Source organism: Cupressus sempervirens, chromosome 3 (genome assembly GCF_028749045.1).
Source record: "Cupressus sempervirens isolate cs-2001-9-10 chromosome 3, ASM2874904v1, whole genome shotgun sequence".
Taxonomy (NCBI): domain Eukaryota; kingdom Viridiplantae; phylum Streptophyta; class Pinopsida; order Cupressales; family Cupressaceae; genus Cupressus; species Cupressus sempervirens.
In genome coordinates, this window is record NC_143120.1 from 209,674,545 (window position 1) to 209,696,987 (window position 22,443).

The window sequence follows — 22,443 nt, forward strand, 5'->3', positions numbered from 1 at the left end:
GTTCATGGAGAAAGGACAATGACCAAGAGGAAAATAGATTTATTTTTTATGTTGCAGAAAAAAGTATTGTGTTGAAGGTAAGGGATTAGCATGGATCAAGCCTCTTGTGCAAAGGTTACTGGTTTGTTTGAATGCATGGATTGAAGGGGAGGTTGATGAAAATGATTTTTTCTGAGAGAGATGGAACCAAATGAGTGGTTCAATGTTTTTTTGTCGAGCCTTAACCTCATGCAACTTCATAAATCAATCTTGGAGAACTAGACCCCCATTTTAGAAGGCGAGGTGCATATTTATCCAAGTGCTCGAGGTTTTTTTATGGTGGTGTTTGACGGTAAATTGGACAGGAAAATAAATAGTGTGTGAATATCATTGGTGTTGGGAAAAAAAATTTGTTTGCTATTGAAACCTTTTAATTCAACTTTCAATTTGCTTTTAGAATCCTTTGACATGATTTTCATATTGGTAATGCTTACTAATTCATCTTCACAAGTTTGGTGTGATTATTTCTTTAATGTTATTAGGAATACTTTGGGAAGATTTTTGGGTTAGAGGTTCTCAAGAGTGTTTTCATACAAATTTTGTACCTATGTTGGTAGAAATGGATCCATCAAAATCCCCTTCAACATAATTATGTATAAAACTATCTACATGGATGTGGATACAACATGTATATTATAAAGGAATTCCTTTTAGGTGTAGAAGATGATTCCAGATGAAGCATGTTCAAGATGATTTCACAAAGAAGATAGTTTATAAACAAGATTTTTGGAGGATTAAGGAATATTTTGAACAACTCTACATAGTGGAAAAAGGAAAAGCTAAAAAAGGAAAAAATAATTTCTAAACCTACTTTGGGAAATGCTCCAATGGCCATTGCAGATGCTATCTTAGGATTGAAGAATGTATTGGACCAACCTGATTTATTTACCAAGACTCCAAAAATAGTTAGGGTAAAAGCACAATCAACTGTCACACTTTTATAAAAGAAAAGGTTAACAACACAAGAACTACATTCAACTACAATGACATAAATTTAAGTGATATTTCTACTAGGAATTTGAAGATGATGTAAATTGATAAAATGTGTAAAACTAGATAAAGTCTATGCCTATAGTTTTTATAAAAAAATTATACAATGTGTAAAACTGGAAATATATTTTTAATTTTAAAAGCCTATTTTTTGTTTGTTGAAAAATTATGCAAATGAGGGGGTCTGCCTCATGCTAAAAAACTTCATGTAAAAGATATATTTTTCGTATGAATTTAAAATATGTTTTACATGACATATAGTCAATGCATGGAAAAAGAAGGAATTGTTTCTAATTATATAAAATTATATTTTATTTAAAAAATTGGACATAGGAAAAATTATAAGATTAAATATTTTTCTTTATCAAATTGTACCTTCTTGAATTTATTCAACATTTATTTTGTACTATACAAAATAATATAATATATGTACACTATACAACTACCATTCACTTTAGAACTCAATATTCAATTTAAAAGGCTTTGTCAAATGGTACTCTACTTCAATTAATTCTAATTTCTTATATATGTCCACACTTACCTAAATAGTCACAATAAAATATGAAATTTTCATAATAAAAGATATTGTGTTTTATTATATCTTTTATCAATTGTAATTGTAAACTTCTGTCATTTATCCTTTGGATTTTTTTTTATATATCATTATTGTAAGACATTATAATTATTTTAAACATTATTTATAGATTAAATAGTCAATTATCTAATTTAATATTTAATTATAATTATTTTATTTGTTAAGCATTCTTGTGTCCACTTTTTATATTCTGGTACACTATTATCAAACTCGAACTTTGTAGATCATGAATCACTCTTTTCACATGAAAACTCCACACCCATTTAGTTCACACCCTTATCACCTCAAATATTATCATGTGTGAAACTATCTGGAATATATGAAAACTAATTTTCACATTCTAACTTCACCTTTTCCAAATGAATTTCCATGTAAACTCTATATCATGCCTAAATGGTAACTAACAACCAAATTTGAGCTCAAATGAGATTTTTTAGATATAAACTTACACAACACAAAAGTAACAACTACACACAATACACAAAGACATGGAACCCCATTATTTAGTGACACGTACTCGTCATATACATAGGGATTAATTTACATGTAAATTTAAAAGCGGCTTTGATATTCTAGTTGAATTAGATTTGGGGTTTTGACAGAGGAAAATCCATAAATACTTTGAAAGAATCTACTAGCCACCAAACCTATTTTTTAAGTAGACATGGCTTATATCATCTTACAATATGTTTTTGATATTGATAAGCATTAAACTGGAATATTTTTCTCCTTATAAAAATATATCCTAAAGAGAATAAATTCATCAACAATAAATAAATCTCTACACATTAAAAACACATTATCAACATACTAACATAAAAACCTAAACCAATTCATCAACATAACATAAAATAAAGTTTTAACTTTGGAACCATAGTTTACTATTCTAGGTAAATCATAAAAGGTCTTATCATAAGGCCAACTAAAGTCATAAAAAATTCTAATTGAAAAAAACCAAATAGAAATCAACCCTAATGTGCATTCTTGATTGTGTATCCAATTTGGTGAAGAAAATTATATTTCTCATCAATGAGGGACTTAATAAGTTCCTTGTATTTTTCTTCATCAACATCGTCATTCCCTAAGATATTATTTTAGATCAAGAAAAAGGGATAGTGGAATTATGCATGACCCTTAGGTTGAATTGAGAGACACTCCCCATGTTTTCTCAATACATGTCTACATTTTGCAGTGTCTTTAAACTTTAAAAAAGGCCCCTTTGTCTAAATTTTATAGGTCCATTAGATTCCCTTGGTTTTTTCATCTCCTCTTTTCTTTGGCATCATGTTATGGGATAGTTTGATTGGACACAATTTTTTTATGATTTAAAATATATGGGTGCAACTTTCCTTTATAGATTTCTCAAAATTGTTTATATGTGGTCTGTCTCCTCCAAATTCCCCCCCTCTTTGTTAGTCTCCTCACCCTTCCCTTCCTCTTCATCATTTTTCTCACTTTCCTTCTTTTCATCCTCTTCACTATCATACTCAACCAAAAATTTTGTTTTTTCTTGTTTCTACAAAACAAGTGACCAATCTATGGGACCACCTTGGTTTTCTTTCAATTTTATTGTTCTCTTTCCCCACTTCCTCCTTTTCACTAATTATAACATCCTAGGTTGAAAAATGAATTGAGAGGCCACTGGCATACCCATTAATGCTCACATTTAATTGCGAGACTCCACCCTCATAGAATATGTGTCAAATAGTGACATAATTTTTAAAATTATCAAATTTACTTGGAGGAACGTAAACCATGTCCCCACAAATTATATCAATATTAGAAATAATAATAAAGTGCCCCATCTAGGTTTTTTTCTTTATCACAATTCACAATAATAAAGAAAATTGGTATAAATAACAATAAGTAAATGTTTAATTGATTAGTTTACATGTGCCAAATCCATAATTATGTCATCTCCTCATAATATTCTACTCATGCAGACAACACATTTCTTCACATATAATAAAATTAAGTTAGATTTCGATATCTTGTGCAAACTTTCCCACTTAACAATACTTAAATATCTTCTTATTGCCATCTCAACATGAAGCCTTGCTATCATTAGCATACCTTTCTAACTATTCACATTGAACATGTCATCCCTTAAATTCCACCTCATCTTAGTACAAGAAGACTCCTCCATTCCTTTTTCCTTCTCATCAATTTCAAATTAGGATCCCTGACACCACTAGTCTTGTCCCGCCTCTATTTTTTGAAATTGTTGTCATTTTCACTATTGTCCACCATAAAAAAATATGTAGAGAAAACTCTATAGTCATGAGATTTCAATCACAATTATGATTAGTATTTATTTTACTCTCTCCCATTGGGTGAGTTCACACATTTAGTGGGATGCAATCTATGTTTCTCCATTATCTCAGACCCTCAATTTCCATACCTAGGGTTGTCCTTGTGTCAACCATTGTCTTACTCTATATTGTAGGAATGATTGGTAACAAAAATATCAAACCCTAGTAGGAGTTTTTAAATATCTTTGATAATTCCATCAATGGATCAATTATCTTTGGTAAGGTCTTTAACAAAATAAACAATGAGATCAAGTCCCCTTCTATTTCTTGAAATTTCACACGAAATGGAAGGTCATGTTTAATATCCCATATAAGGGTCATCCCTTCAACCTATTTATTAGTGTATCCATTCAAACTACCAATTAATGAAACAATAATTTTTCGAATCGTAAACTTTACCACACATTCATTTCCACAATGAGCTTTTCCCTTCTTGCAACTCCATCAAAATTCATCTAGAAACACCATTGATTTTTTTGATTCCCATCCAATATTTCTCCTTGCCATTCTCTTAGAATTGTGAACAATAACATAGATGTTAGATAACTTTTGGCATAATCTCAACACCACTCCTTTGGAGTTGTGAATAATAAGAGTTTTCAAGATTTGATAATTGAACGAAATTCAATCTCTACATGTCTTTGATAGATGAACAAAATACTGCAACTAGACCAAATCCAATGTCTATATATCTTCGATATACAAATTATAACCCCCTACTCATTCTTACCTTAACCAAAAAGACAACTTCCACGTATGATAATATAACAATTAATTATTTCCATCAACCAATGCACTATAAAAATAGATCTATATATATTCCTATCATTTCCATCGACCGATACACTAAGAAGAACTTAACTATATATTTCTATCACTCCTACTATTCATGGAATAACAATGGCTGTCCTTGTATACGACTCACTGACTTTCAGGCTGAAAATCAAGCTGCTAACTTAGTTCAGTCGTGTGATATTTCCTTCTCTGCAAAAGAATTGTTTTGTCAAATAATAATGAGTAGCAAGAATGTATGTCTTGAATTTCTGTCCCCACTTTTGAAAGCCCCGAAATTTTGATATTCGTTGGATAATGATGGACTGGTATGAATAATGGTCTGTGAATTTTACGAGGAGAGTATTTTTCTTGTTTTTGTTTTTCAAAGCAGTATTATTATTATGTTCTGTTTCTCCTTTAATAAAATTGTCCCACATGCTCTCAACTCACAACATGCAAAAGCTCTTCTTTTCACACACCCACAACATAACTTTTCTTCTTTCTTTCTTTCTACTGTGTACTTGATTGGATATGCCAATCAATATATTATCCAAATATTCTTTGTATGAGATGTTTGGAAAGAATATTTGCGCTTGAAGATTGAAACGCAGTACAGATGGATACAATTTTATAATTGTTTGGAAAGAATATTTGTGTCTCCAAATTGAAATCCACAGTACAAATGATGATGTTTTATAATGATGAATTTATACTGAACTGATAAGGTATACATGAAGAATTTGATTTGACCGACAAAGAGAATTTGAAAGTTGAAATTGTAGGGATGAAAAATCTAAGGGAAAAAGTTATAAGTTTGTAATGGCATCAGCATCTCCAACAACATGGAATAAGAAAAATATATTATATACTCAATAAAAGATATAGATTACAGCTGAAAACAATAAGAATTAGAAAAGTAATATCATATCTCTGTTTTTATGCTTTGGATTCATATATGTATAACTTGTTTTTCATTCAATTATTAGTTATTTGTTGGTTATTTTAGTAGCCGGTTGCCCATAGAATTTTGTTTTAGGTCCCAATATAAATAGAGGGGCTGCCTTCCAACCCCCTACTAACTATAGTAGGAGCGTAGAAAGTTTCTTGTTTTTGATATATAAAAGTAGCAAAAGGGTGCTTGCCCGTGGAGCAATAAAGCTCACGCATTAATAGCACATTAATCATAGGGAAGGGGAAGGGGCTTGCTTGTGGAGCAACAAATTAGTGCATTAATAGCACATTAATCATAGGGAAGGGGAAGGGGAGTCATAGATTTTGCTGGAAGAGTGGGTAGAAGACTCGTCAATGGCTTTCACAACAGAATTATTAGACTCCATGGACTCATATTTCTTTAGAGCTTGCTTGCATTTTTCTTTGGCAAATCTATTAGACCTACTAGCACTAGGGGTTTCAATGTGGTCGCTAGAGTCAATCATGAAAACCTCTTTTTTTCTTTTTCTTAGGTGGCCTAGTGAGTTCAGTGATAGTTTGTTCACTAAAGCCAAGGGGAGGAAGACTCAATTTTAGCCCTTTTCCTACTGGTGGTAGCTTCAGAGGGACCAACTTCTAGGTAGAGCCCGGGGAGGTAGTATGCTGCATAGTAATGACAAAAACATTAACAAGGACACATTAATGGTGGAAATTATATAGCCTAAACATGAGGCCCTGGTGTAGAATGACATTTTCCTTGCCCTTAGAAATAGCCCCAATATTACTCTCAATTGAGTGAAGGAAAAAGAACAAAATGGAAATTAGGTCCTTATTGTGCAAATGATTGAGGAAATGGAGATTATAGAAGTAGAAGAAAATAAATGTACCATCCAGAGTGAAATACTTCATGATAATGTGGAAAATATATGACTAGATACCTAGAAGGTCCTCCCTCCTAAACCCTCCCTGCCTCTTAATAAGTTCTTCATTAGGCAACCTGAAGAACTAGTTGAGGGCATCATAGTCCAATATTTTTTTTTGTTTTTTTCTATTTTCACCATTCCATGGAGAGCCCAATAGCTTTCACAATGAGCTCTTCATTTATTTCAAAGCTAATACCCTGCACCATAACTCTTCTATCTATTCATGTCAAGATAAATCATTTGAAAATAGTTTCGTTGTGTCCACCAGTCATGCACTCCATGAAAGAAAAAATTCCCTCTTCTTTGCACACAAACATCAACATCATAATTTTTTTTAAGGTGTCATCAATTTAGTTAGGCTCAATACAAAGCTTGGCTCCACCTATGACTTCATAGTGAAAACACAACTGAAATTGTATGTAGATGGAAGTGGCAAGTTGTAAAATAATAAAGCCCAAAATTGCCTTTTGATGGTTGCCATAATCATCACTATTGTTGTAATAGTAACCTCTAGGAAAGTACCCTCTCATTATGTGTCCCATAAGATCACACACTTGTGATATTTCAATATTTGGGTTAATTTTGGTATGAGCATCGATTTTCTTATAAATATTAGCCTTGGGAATGATGATGTAATAAATATTTTTGTAATGCTAACACTTAGCATACCTTATCATAATTAAATAATGGTGATATAAAATTGAAGGAGGATCCTTGCTGTAAACACTGCATGTCATCATTAATTCATCCTTAATGTTACCATAATTAATTATCATAATTAAAATGATGTGGAAAATATAGCCATAGTTGTCAATACCATTTTTCACACTCCCCTCAATCATTTTATTATTTCCTAGCATGGTTAACATTTTTGGTGTTTTGTTCATCCTTCCTTAAAAGGATCTGAGTATCCTCCAATTGTTGATTGTCCACCCTTGAACATCTTAAACCTTCCAGGTGTAACCCAATCACAACCATAGAGTCAACAACAATACTACCCTCTTTGTATATGTGTCCTATAATGTAGCTTTGGAAGCAATTTAAAAGGTTGATAGAGTCCTTGAGGATTGTAGTAAATTTCTAGCCCACACTTCCCCCACCTTTGACAGTGCCCACAATAATTTTTGAGTCTCCTTCCACCTCAATCCTAGTGACTCATATCGAGTTAGCAAAGCTCAACCCTATAGAAGTTCCATGCCTTCCACCTGGTTGACCATATGATCCTTTAGTGGTCCAACATAAGAAGCCATGAGTTTCCCCTAATGTTTCCTAAGAATACCTCCTCCTACCAGCATATCACTTTTGGCCACTCCATCAAAGTTGATTTTGTACCAACCCAGAGGTGGTGAAGACCATCTGACTGTGGCTCTTGCCAATCTTTTGGTATTGTTAAACTTGTCAAATCCCTATAGGATGTTCCAATATTTAGCAATTCCTTGTTTAGAAGTGAGGGGGTGAGTCTAGGCATTTCCAATTAGAATTTTCAATGTTCTATGTTAGCATGTGAATCCCCAAATGGAGAGTGGTTTGTGGGGTGCTTTCTTCATTTGTGAAGATCTTGTTATTTCTTTCCTTCCATTTGGTCCAAAAAAAGTTGGGGGGGGAGGGGGGGGGGGGGGGGGGGGTGGGGTATTAGTTTCCATAGAATTCTGATGATGGGGTTTCTAGAGGTGCATTATCAGCCGACAAATGCTTAATGTCTTCATCCATGAACTAGGACAAATTTGGCCTTTTGAGGATATGCCGCTAGATGAAAGATGAAAATTTGCAGTGGATAAAAAGGTGATTAATATCCTCATCCACCTTTTTACATAGGATACATCCGTTGGATAAATTAAAACCATGTTTAGTCAAGTTATCTTGAGTTAGGATTTTCCCATGAAGGAGGGTCCACCAGAATTTTTTTTTTTTAGGAATTAGGAGAGGATCCCAAATCTAAACCCAATCATGGCTATTATTGGTGGGTGTAATAGTTAGGTCATAGGCTAGAAACATGGTGGTGAATAGGATAAAATTTGTGGGGACCATATGATCATATCATCTTGGCAAAATTAAGGGATTCTAATATGTTGTAAAAAATTTGAGATATCCTATCCAACCTTTTTAATACCCAGAGTATCACCCACCAACTGAATTAGGGTAGACCACCTCCCTTGGCTTATTTGCCCCTCCACTTTCTCCCCCAACATTGGAGTAAGAAGGTTTTGCAAGTTGAGGAATCTATTGTGAGCTAGACCCATGCCATCAGTCTAGTTATTCAACCAAAACCTGATATCCTCTCCATTACCAAGTTTCCATTTGATGCCCATTTGATGCAGAGTTTTACACTTGTTAAACACATTCCAAACTTTTGACCTTAATGTAAGTTCTCCACCATAAAATGCTAGTCATCAAAAGAGCCCTGGTTCAAGTACTTATCCTACATAATGTAGCACCAGTCCTCTTTCCCTTGGATGAGTTTCCAAGCCACTTTATGGCTTAGAGCTTTCTTATGGTTATTAATTTTCCCTAGTTCAAGACCACTAAAATTTTTAAAGGAGCAAACAATATCCTAGTTGACTAAGGACATCTTCTTTTTCTCCTCTCTTCCCTCCTAGAGGAAGTTGCACCAAATCTTTTAAGTTTGTCTGCCACGACTCTAGAAATTTTAAAAAGAGAGAGGAAATACATAGGTATACCTTGAAGTGAGGAGTTAACAAAACTAATTCAAGTAAGTTTCACACAATTAGATTCGAACCAAGTTGTAAATTTTTTAATTTTTTTAATTCATATTAAATTTCGTGTTCTTCTTACTAGCTCTTGAAAGTTGACTTAGTATACTTTTGTGTGCATTTTTATAATAGGTTATATTGAAGCACACTCTCTAATCCATATGGAGTTATCCAGTAAAGGATCCTTAAGGAACATTCATACAAGACTATCCTATAACATCTTATTCACATCATCTACTTGCATCATTATCCTATTTATATTTCATCCTTTCTTTATTTTCTTGGTATTAGTTTAATGTCATTTAACTCATCTATTAAGGGGCTTGATAAATGTATGTCATATCCTTAGTAAATTCACAAATAATTTCTCTCAACATAACTTTACTTTAGACACGAATTTAACAAATTGAGGCACATTTAAAAATTTGATTATTTCCTAGTTCAATATCAAGAGTTAATTTTATTTCCATGCACAAGATTCATGATTCACAAAGATCAATTTAGTAGGGATGGATTTCATTTAGACTAGAGTATAGTAATTTTATAGAATTTGAAATGGTTTCTAAACAAGACTCTTTTTTAAGAACAAGATGATTTTTGCAATCCATAAGATTTCTTTTCTTTTAGATTTGTAGGTGTGAATATTTTTGGCATCAATATTTTGGCTCACACTTTGTGATCCATCATTGGGATGAATGATAAATAGAATAAATAGAGGATGAAAAGATTAGTAGAATCAACCCTTAAAAGTGGGGAAGAAACAAGGATGAGAGAGATGAAAGAGGATGATGATAAGTGACACAAAACTGAAAAATAATAAACAAGAAGAGCACAAAGATAATTAACACTTATAAAGAATATAAACCTAACTAAAAAAATAACAAAATAGCTAATCACAAAAAGAGAGAAAAAAACACAACTTAGAGACAATATATATTTTTATTTAGAAAGATGAAATATATTGTTTAGCATATATGATAAGAAAGATAGATAGTACCAAGATATATCATGTGATTATTGGTTCTATGTTGCCTCTTAGATATTCTTTAGTTGGACATGCAAAGTAGTTTGGATCCTTTTATGTGGTTGAGTGAGTTTTAAAATAAATAAAGTGAATGGTTTTCTTCCACATAACCATGATCATCCAACCCTGATAATTCCTTCGAAATTAGTTGTAGAGGATGTGGATTATTGGAATCGACATGCACTGATTTGTGAATTTCTTAAGATTTATTTCATCATTGTCAACTCTAGAGGCACGAGTTCATTGCACATAGAAGGTTCATGGGGATATGGAGGCCATGCTAGCTGTAAATAACTATTTCCTAGTTGTATTTACTAATGTGACAGAGAAAAATCATGTTTTTGAGGGAGGCCCATATTTCTGTAGTTATGTAGGTTTTTTTGTCCAACCTTAGCATACAATATTTAATTCCACAAGAGAAAGATACCTTCCAAGGCTCTTGTGTGGGTTCGTTTTCTATGAATACCTCTTGAGTTCTCGTAGGAAGATATTCTAAACTAAATTGTCTCTTTTCTTGGGAAACCTATTGTGATTACTTAACAAACTTAGGATAAAAGGTAATTCATTTTGCTCATATCTATGTTGAGATTTATTTAAATAATCCATTTTTATATTATTCAAAGATTTATTTGGGATCTTCATCATTGATTTTACAACTTAATTATGAGTTCCTCCTATTTCTCTATTAACCATTTCATGAGTACAATCATCTCTAACACCTTGCTCTTTAATAAACAAGAGTGTTGGTTCTTTAGCAATGGGTCTCCTCCCCCTTTAGTACCAAAAACAAGATAACGAGGATTAATGTAAGGCCCCTATGAAGGATAATGACCCAAATAAGGAGGGTTGTATGCCAATCAATCCCTGAGCCAAGGATAGAGGTAAAAGAAGTTCCTTTGGATAGGTAGTTTGATGAAAAATTTAATCATTTTGAGGTGCTAGACACTTTGACCTTGGAGGAAAGGAATCCACCTAATGTTTCTTTTGAAGTAGCTACAATTGGTAGGGTTATTATTTGCAGAAATAAATTACTAGTTTTGAGTCAACTTGTTGGGCCTCATTATGATAATTTTTCTGCTATACCTGTATCAAAGTATCCTCTATTGGAAATTTAATGATGACCGAGTGACTGAGAGGGGGGGGGGGCAATGAATTAGGAACCACTTAAATCTTTTGTCACTTAATCTCAATTTATTAAATTATCTAATCTACTTGCATGCATGGAACATAAATTAATAAAGTAACAACACCATAACACTTTGACACAATATTTGGCAACCCATAAACCCTTCAATTATAAGGTAAAACTAAGGTGGGGATGACACCCATAATACTTTAGTACCGCAGTAATAAAGTTGGCCTATTAGGGCTTACAATTGATCACTTCTGGTGATCTACTTAGTCAAGAGTAAGGACTGCTAGGTCCACCTTGTGTAAGGATTTACACATTACAATAAAGTATGCACTCTGTTAGGACTTTTTGTGAAGGACTATTAGGTCTGCTTTGTTAGAAGATTTGACTAATGCACCTGTTAGGATGAATTAGTGAAATGATCTTCGCTGTGCAACTTGTTTTGCTGAATAAGACCATTTGATGTAAACTAATCACTTGAGTGTAATAGACGAGTCTCTACCTTTCTTGTATATTACTTTTAGGCTTCTAATTACTCTTCTCTCACACATTCTCTTCTATGCAAGATTCTTTAATTGATAGTGATGATTTGGATAAACAAAGTAACTTATTTCTATATCCATCCAAAATAATTACATTAACAAGTTGGCTACTTGTTGGAATACTTTAGAATAACTGAGGGGTGGTGGGGTGAATCAATTATCCAAGGTCCAAATGTATAAATAAAACTTTACACAGCTCTAGTAAACCCATAAAACATTCATATCCATGCATGCATCCATAAGATTATGCAATCACTAAAAGCTTGTAGGTTACTGTCAAATCAACTTGCAGAAATGTAAAGCATGAAACATAACAGATTCATCAACACACTTAACACAATGATTTACGTGGAAACCCAATTTGGGAAAAACCACCAGTAACATGCAACTCTTTTTCACTGTTCTGAAGAGATGCCCTGTGAAAGGCCAACCTTATTAAAGGTTACAATACACACTGTTAAATGTGACCTGGTTAAGGGATTTCAATCCCCCTATTAGGAGTGAGTCTTGTTATAGAACTTTAGGCCATTCACTTGGAATGCCACTTGGTTAAATAATTTACAAATGACTATTAAGCCAACCTTAATCCAAAGGATTTACCCTAGACTGATGCAATTACTAAAGAGTAATAGTAGAGCTTTGATTTGATACAACTTACAACTTCTCTTGTAGATTATAGATCTTTGTTCAGTCCTCAATTCTACTTGGCTTTCATACTTTGCAACTTTGATAGCTTGTTCACCCTTCAAGCATTCATCTTCTTCAGCCTTCTTACTTAACATGCCATTTCAGACTTTTCTCTTAGGTCATTTGATGAAGAAAAACCCCTAACTCCTTTTCTTCCTTAGGTTCTTGCACATAACAACTTTTCTTCATGACCAAACATTCCTATAAATAGGAAATTAAGATATTTTCTCACTCATTTTCCATTGTCCAAACTAGGGTTTGGATGGATTAGGTAGGATATAATGTATCTACCCCATATCTCATATCTCTTCTAGAAACTTCTTCTAGAATCCATTTGAATTTGCCTAAAAATGGTTTACATCAAATTCTGTGCCACTAGCTCATTAAGCTTTTCTTCCTCTTGGTTCAAAAAATTCAAGAAAACAAACTTGTCAGCTAAGATTTAGCAAATCTTTGATCTTTTAAATAATAAAGCAACACAGCATTATCAACCTTCTGATGCTTGATACATACTATGTTGCTCGAAATCCATCATGAAATTGCTCAACACCTACTAAATTTTATTGATGCTCGGCATCAACTCAACTTTACTTGGCATCAAATGTTTTACTCAGCATACACTAGAATGATTTTTTACTCAGCTCCAACCAACTTTCTACTCAGCTTGCACTAACTTTTCTTGGCACCTTCTATCCACTCGGTCAAGCTTGGCAGACGAACTTTGTGTAACTTGTTCTTCTAAACTTTCTAAGTGTAACCAACCTTTGTAACCTTAAGTAGATTATCAATACATCATGTCATTATTGTCTTAACTGGTCCTTTTACTTCATTACATAATCATAACTCAACCTTTCCTCTAGGTGCTATTGTTACCTCTTATTGATCAAATCCTCTTCATCAATCAACTAAGTGATAGTACTTGAATCTTATAAGCAATTATCTTACTAGAAAATAGTAGGTTTGACATTAGTGACAAAACAATGATTGAAACACATAGTCTTCTTTAACAATCTCCCTCTTTGATTAACTTATTCAATCCATTCTCAACAATGATCTTTTCAATCAGATCTCAACACTACTAAGATACCATAATAGTTTCAAACAATATTTTACCAAGTCGGCTCAATGTTGACATTTGGGTCCAATTGTCCACTTGGGTGATATGCTGACACTCGGGAAACACAATGGAACTCAAAAAATGAGGTATTTAGTTAAAAATGTGCACTTGATTCACATTGATCATTGCTTTCTTGGTTAACACTGTTAACATGGTTTACTTAGTTCTACTTGGTAACAATATAACCATACAAAATGACTAAGTGTTTTGGCATTAATTGACAATATGTCTTTCCATAAGGTCTACAATCCCCCCCTTTGGCATTAGTGAAAAAAACACTTATAAAAAACTCTGATCTTCAAAATTGTAGTCAAAGCTTACCCTTTCCATGTGTTTGGATCTGAAACTCAACTTGATTGTAGTTCTGCAACTCGGTTACAATTGATACTATTTTTTAATTTTGATTTTTCAGAATTTTTATTGGAACATTGCTATATACATTTTTCTCCTTCTTCCATACATGTATTTATTCATATATATCTTATATATTCTCTCATTGCATACTATATATTCCCCCTTGTTTTTCATAAGTGCCAAAAAGAAAAAAATTACATATCTACAAGGTAATACCAAAGTGTCAGAGAAAATCACTATGTAGCTTCAAAACTAAGGACACAGTTTTGTCTCAAATTTCTTACAACACCTTCAAAATGTGTAGCTCAATTTTAATCTCATTTGACAATTCCATCATATGCTCTACAACAGAAAAAATTGTTGTCATGAATCAATGTCTTGGCATGAGCAATCTACTTCTGCATTATATCCATGTGTCAAATGATTAGACTCTAAATTTCTGCAAGGTTTTCCTTAACTTGGCTTCTTCTCTCAGCAGCTTTGCCTGTTAATTAGTCAAATATTTGATTTTCACAAAGTGTGTTGAGCTTGAACTTGGGTCAAGTGCCAACTAGTTTGCACTTGCCTTTACATTAATATTAATCTTTTTCAACTTATCCTTAATAACCTTTGTAAAATTGGTAGTATCACTCAATTTTATAAATATTTACAACATTTTCTAATGTAACAACAAGAGTTGATAACTGTAATTGATCAATAACTATTTTTCGTGCTACATTTTCTAGTACTTTTCTGTTAAACTTCCTTTCAGCCTTTTCTAGAAGTTTGTCCTAGCCACCTGCATCTTCATTGAACTTAATTATTTATAATTTCAGCTAGTTTTTCAATGAAGGGGACCTTTTCATTTACCTATATATAGACAATATATCCAAGAATATGTCTTTGATATCCTCAAGGACTTTTCTTCTGTTCCTTTCTGCCCTCAACATCTGCTACTTTTCTCTGTTCTTCCAAAGTTTTCCCAATATGGCTATTTTCTCAGCATAAAGATTAGATTCATCCTAATTTGGAATCACAATCTCTTCATCTAGGTCAATGTAATCAACAATATTTCCCTTACCTTTGACCTTGGTAGTTGATGAAGGTATGGTTTCTTTTCCCTTGTCTATATCACTCTTTTCTCCAATGCTCAGTTGAAGCTTGACTGCCTTAACTCCTTGGTCAGTTAGGCTTGCCCCTGAAGAAGTTAAATCCTATTGCTTGGTTACCACTAGGGTAGATGATAGATTTTATTTCTCCTCCTCATCACTTGGTTAAACTATGTTTAACTTTTTAGACCACAACTTAGGGGCCACCTTGTTTAACTCAGAGCTAGATGGAGTGGGTGCTTGGCTTGAAGAGGTTGGAAGATATGCCATGACCTCTACTATAATTTTATCAAAATTAGACTCTTCAATAGTCTGAACCTCTAGTATATTTACCTCTTCTTTAAGGTAAAAAATGTTTTTCCATATATTGGATGTGGATTGTACAACATCCTCAATTTTGTTTGACAAAATCTAAAATGGTTTGAATTTGGGAGTCTATCTACTTTCATGATTTGGCATTTCCTCCTTTACTTCCTTCTTAGAGATATTTGGAATTAGTTTTCTTAGGGTCTTCTCTCTGGTGGCTTTCTCTATCTTGATTGCATTAGCCCAATGGTGAGAAACAACCTTTAGTAGGACTTCAGGAGCATTTCATTTGAGTTTAGTGGGGTCATACTTCCATCTAACCATTTTCTCCATCAATGCATCTTCAATATGCTTTTGGTCCTCCTTGCTTTTGGTTTCATACTTGAAGTATCTAAAATCAGCCATTTCACTTACTTCCTTTGCTAATTTTTGTTGGAAATATTCAAGACTAAGCTAAGTTACTAAGACGGGAGGGGTGAATCAGTAGCTTCTACAACTTCAACAATTTCAACTCTTAACAATCCAATTAGCATTTAATCCATCACATATATTCTGATCTACTTGCATGCATAAGAAACTGAAAATATGAAAGCATTCATAACACTGTGACACAAGAATTTGGTGACCCAAAAATCTTCCAAATAGAAAGTAATACTGGGTGGGGATGATACCCACAACTTTAGTATGGTAGTATAAAGTTAGCATGTTAAATCTTACATTGATCACTTCTAATGATCTGCCCTATTAGGAGCAATAAGGACTACTAGGTCCACCTTGTGAAAGGATTTAAAAACATGCAATTAAGTATGCACTCGGTAAAGAGATTTACAAAAGACTGTTAGGTCTACCTTGTGAAAGGATTTGACTGATCCACTTGTTAGGATGAAAAAATAGATGATCTCTAATTTGTAATTTGGTTTACTAAATGAGATTCCTTTAAGTACTGATCACCTTGCTATGATAGATATGACTTTGCTACTCCTTATACTATTGTAGCCTTTGTAATTCACTCCTTCTTTTCTCTGATTCTTGTTTGCATTCACATCTTCACATTCTCATACATATACACTTTGGATATGATACAATGCATTACATATATATCAATCCCATTATACAAATTACAAAGTTAGCCACAATACAAGTTACCACAAATATTAAACAGTCAGCCCACATGAAGACATTCGAGTTCTGAAGACTGACTCGATGAGGTTCTGATACTCGACATCCACTATCAATGCTTGACATTGTCATGCACTTGGTAGATGTAGAAGCTTGGTCCATACTGATCACTTCCAAGTGGTCTTGAACTCGGTCTATATTGGTGACTCGGTAGATATTGTGAAACTTTTCATATAAACTAAATCACTTGTTTACCTTGACATGAATCAGTAAACATTCTTTCCTTGAGCTCGATATAAACTGAGTCACTTGGTTAACACTGGGAAGCCCGGTTAATACTGAACTCACATCTCATACACTGTGAACTCGGTAAACACTACACTACTTGGCTTGCACTAGTAAACTTAGCATATACTGAGATGCATGATTTACACTACTAATCTTCACTATAACTATGACTGCTCGGTAACCACTGAGATTTATCCAAAGGACTCAGTAGTAACTGTAGAACTTGGTGACAATGAAAGTACTTGGAAAACACTGTGAACTATATAATGAGCTCAGTAGCTATATATAATATAAATAAGTGTGGTGTCACTAATAACAAACTTGACTGATATGTCAACAATCTCCCCCTTTGGCATTAGTGACAAAAACACATATCAACCAAAACTAAATTCAAAAAGTTTCCTGAATACCTTTTATGCCATCACCTTGTGATACTAGCTCGGTAGAGTATACTGGTTTTGAGATTTTTCAAAATTGATTTTGTAAGGGATATATCTATACATGGTAAGGCTCCATCATACATTATGCTATACATCTTCTTGCTATATACAATATATCTCTCTGTACATATTTTTCTCCATTGATTTTTCAACTTATTGTATGATCTCCCTCATAACATATGACTTTCTCCAATATATCTTTTCTCCCCCTTTTTGACTTTAATGCCAAAGATTTATTCTATTTATTTACATAGTAACACCAAAATGAGACAGAAAATCTGAATGTACCTTGAGAATGATCGCTAACGTGTTATCTCAATTGTCTTGTAAAATCTTGCATGTTTGAAGTGCAATTTGGACTTCTGCCGATAATTCTATCATATGATCTACAATGGAGAAATTATTATCATGGATGAGAGTTTTTGAATGTACAATATGTTTCTGTAGTGCATCCATGATGGGAAGTATCATATTTTGAATATCTATCAATGTGAATCTAATTCTTGCTTCTTCTCTAAGTAGTTCTACTTGCATATTTGACAAAAAACTTATCCTTTGAAAATGTGCAGAGCTTGAACTAGGGTCAAGTTGTAGCTACTGAGCATTGGATTTCAAATCTTCATCTATTTTGGACAACTTGTCCTTTATTTCTTTTGTAAACTTAGAAACATCACAAAGCTTTCCAAAAAGTGATGACACATTTGTACAAGATGCTTCTAGATTGCCCAAAATTATAGAAAGTTCTACTTGATGAATGGCTATATGTTGAGCAATGTGCTTCAACACTTTATTATCAAAGTATTTCTCTACTTTTTTCACTAACTTTTCTTGTCCCTCAGTACCTTCATTGAATTTATGTATTGCCTCTGCTAGCGGACATAAAATTGGTTGAGAATTGTCAACCTCAATACCTATGGCCTTTGCCAAAATGTCCTTTGCATCTTCAATTATTTTAAATTCCTTATCTCTCTCCTCTCTTAGTTTTTGTTGTTTAGCCTTCTTCTGGAGGAGTTCACCAAATAATTGCATTTAGTTTGAGGTAAGCTTGGAAATGTCCTAATTGGGGATAAAATTTCCTCATCTAGATCAATTTCTTCATGTAGCTCTTTTCTCTTACTCAAAAATTTTGTGCTTAATTGAACCTTGGGCTCAATTGTCCTTACACTTATTACTTTTGCACCCGGAATAGAAATAATGGTAGACATGCTAGGACCTGCTGTAAAAAATGATACTGTACTTATTGAAGGAATATTTATAGGAATACTCGATGAATCCAAAATTGGTGTACTCAAAACTGAAGTACTCAACTTGATAGATGAAGGGAATCTATAGCTCGATAGATGAAGTGGAGGTCACTTCTATTGGTGATGTGCTGAGTTGAGTAGGAGAAAAGAGTGATTGCACAATTGGATTGGCACTGGTGGTCACAATCAAACTTGCTAGGGTTGTGTTCATGCTTGATGTGATCACTGGTTTTCTTGGAAAGTAAGGAAGTAAGGCAATGACTGCTACAACTATCTTAATTGGATAAGTCTCCTCATTATTTGGCTTTGCTTCCTTAGTAGCCTCTTATCCTTGATCCTCTTCATCTTCTTCATTGTCAAAATGAGTTGCTTCTTCAACACTCTCTTCTTCATCTTTCTCCTTATCTTCTTCATCATCATCATCTTTGACATTGACTGGAAAATCACTTGGTTTATGTAATACATTAATATTCTTCCAAGTGTTTGTTGCATTTCTTACAACATGCTCAATGTCCTTAATCAAAACTAGACAAATATTAAACTTTAGAGTCAATTTTTCTTCATTTTTCTTGAATGACTCTTTTACCTTAGCATCTGATATGCTTGGTAATAGTTGCCTCAAGGTTTTCCCATATATGTCTTTGACAATTTGCATGGAAAAATCCCATCTTGGCTTTATCTTTTCCAAAAAATCATTTGCAATTTGAGAAGCAATTTGGTTTGGTGATTATTTCCATTTTCCCATGTTGTTCATCACCAGGTCTTCAATTTGCTTCTGTTCCTCTATTGTCCTTATCTCATAATTTAATGATTTGAAATTTGTTATTCCTGCTCTTGCTTCTAGATCCTTTAATCTGTCTTGGAAGGCGGGTGGAGGTTTTTTGAATATAATGGCTCCTCCTTCCTTGTCAAATTTCTTCCTTGAAGATCTCCTTGTGAAAATTGTTGTGGATGGCTTGGCTGGCTTGGTAATAATTACCTTGCTTTTCTTCTTTAGTGGCTCTTCTTCCTTAGATTCTGCCTCCTCCTCTACTTCCACATCCTCTGCTTCCTCATCTTCACCTTATCGCTTAGTTAACAAAAGGGTTGAACTAGATTTCAGTTTTGCAATTCTCTTCTTCCTTTTGTTTACCGCTTGAGGAAGCTTTATCTCAAGTTCAATCTTGGCTTTTGCTTCATCATATGTTCCAAAATATGTAGCATTAGGATCAACTGGCTCATTGATAAGGGCATCAATGATGTCTTTGGTTTCATCAATATTGACCTCATAACCAAGAGGTTTGACCCATGCAATTCTAGGCTTAATTGCCTAAATGTAAACTTTGTCACAATCCACCATAAAACATACATCATCCTTATAGTCCTCAACCAGTTTCTTAGGGATTTGGAACCTATTTTTCATTTTCTCTTTGAATACATCAAAATAATTATCCATAATACTATTGTAATTTTCACCCATTTTCGCAATATACTCATTTATCTGATAAAGCACAGGCACATCTTTTCTCTATACAACATTGCCTTTTGAAGGAAAGAATTTTTGAACATAAAAGAATAGACAAGTCAACAAGGAACCAAACTTACACAGGTTATTCTTTGAAGTTCTTATGCTTTCCATGTTCTTGTTGAACTATCTCAGCAAGGTCAAATGACAAATTGTTCTTTACCACCTTGTATTCCAAATCCATAGCTTCATATGACACAATACTTAACCTACTAGAGCTATAAATCTTATGTGCAATGATATGAATACCAAACTTCAATTCCATATCAGAAACACTACTGATTTTCATTCCTCTACCATCCCATTCTGCTAGGGTTCTCTTTTCCAACTTTTCCCTACCTAGGGTTTTTGTCATTTTGGCCTTGGCTAGCATTGGGAGGCCCATGATTTGATGAATCATCTTCTTTGTGATCAACACTAGTTGTTCCAACCACAACTAACGATTATGCACCTGATTGAGGATAAACCTAATCCATTTAACTTGAAATTCGTGGGGCATGTGAGGGATATGAGTTAACCCTTTGGTTTCCAGATGTTGATGCTTGGGTTTCAAAATTCCATTTACACACAGTGGGCCCAGGGCATCATCCATTTCCAATGTACCAATTTCTTGAATAACACATTTGAAATGAGTGTGAATATCATTAATCAAAAGTACCTTTGGAGTGATTTGAGATTATGCTCCACTCAGATGTAGGGTTTTGACAATCGTAGGAGTGAGCTTAAAATTAGGTGCTTTCATTCCACTCCACGAACCAACATGTCAGATCCTTTCTTAACCTTACCACTGCTAGATGTCATCTTCAGTCGGTAGGTTTTGAGGGAATTCAAAAACTTTCACTGGAAATTTTCTCAAATCACTTGGAAGCTCTGAAGATTGCACTTTCACAATAGCACTTAAAATTTCACAGTAGGAAATGACTTCGATTTCATGCTTTTTGTTAAATTTTTTCCATAAATGCTCAATATGAAGGTAGATTGACTGACATCATATTGACAAACTATCATCCACTACGCTTACATTGAACACTTAATGGAGTCTTCATGACTTGGTAACCATAAGCATCTTTATCATTCCTAGCCTTTTTTGGTAGAGTCTATGACCCAACCTCACTTAGTAGAGAAGATAACTTGGTAGACACTTGTACTTGGTGATCCCTTTGTATCTTGGATACTGATTTGGATCATTTATCTTTTTCAATCTAGAACTATTTTTGATGTCTTCTTTGATAGCATAGTTCCAGTTTCTCCTTTGAGAACTTAAGTAGAAATGATAGAGTCATCCAATTCTTGAGTGACTTGATCATCATTACTTAGACTTGTATCCTCAGTAGACTTAGGAAACCAGTGCCATCTCATCTATTTTTGAATGTTATCAACTTTTTCCTTTTTCTCATCTTCAATTCTACCAATATTCATGTAGTTCTTGGCAAGATGACCAAGTTCTATACAAATGAAACATCTTTTAGTGGTGTCTCTTTTTCTCAAATGATTATTTACATAATTTATTCCAATGTGTCCAAATTCTCCACAATAATGACATGTGCACTAGGTGTTGTAATCCCAACCAAATATTGTTTTCACAATTTGCTCTGCTAGATTCAATACCTTGGTTTTGCATTCTGATGACTTGTGTCCATGTTTCTTGCATTTGTGAAATTTTCCTTCAATTTTTTTTTTCTCTTTTCATTCATTAGCCTTATGACCATGCTAATTGTAATTGTAGAATTTTCCATTGAATTTTTCTTTTCCATTGCTCCAACATTTGTTTGATGTATGACCCATCTTACCACAATGATTGAAAGTAGGTCTTTGATTCTTTTAAGCTCCTTTCTTGGATGATTCTCCTCCTTCTATATATCTAATTCCTACTTTTCCTTTTTGCCTATAGAGTTTTTTCTCATTCAATTGATTCATGTCTACTTGAGATTTCATCATTCTTTCATTGATTTGCTTCTCAAAGTTTAGATCATTCCTTAATATTTCATTGATTTGTATTTCAAATTTTAGATCATTTCTCATTCTTTCATTGATTTTCCTTTTAGAATTTACATCATTTCTCATTCTTTCATTTTCAAATCTTAGGCTCATGATTTCCTCATTTGCATTGGAAAGTTGATCAATAAGTTCTGCTTGTTGAAGGGATTGATTCTAAATTTTAGTGTTTGTTCCATCTATCTCTTCTTTTATCTTGTTTCTCTGTTCCATGACTTCACATAACCTTATTGACTGAATTTCTTGTTCTCTTCTTAGTTTTCTTATTTCTTCTTACAGGGAACCATTCTTTTCTAGGAGTTCTTTGATTACTTCATTGGCTTCATCTA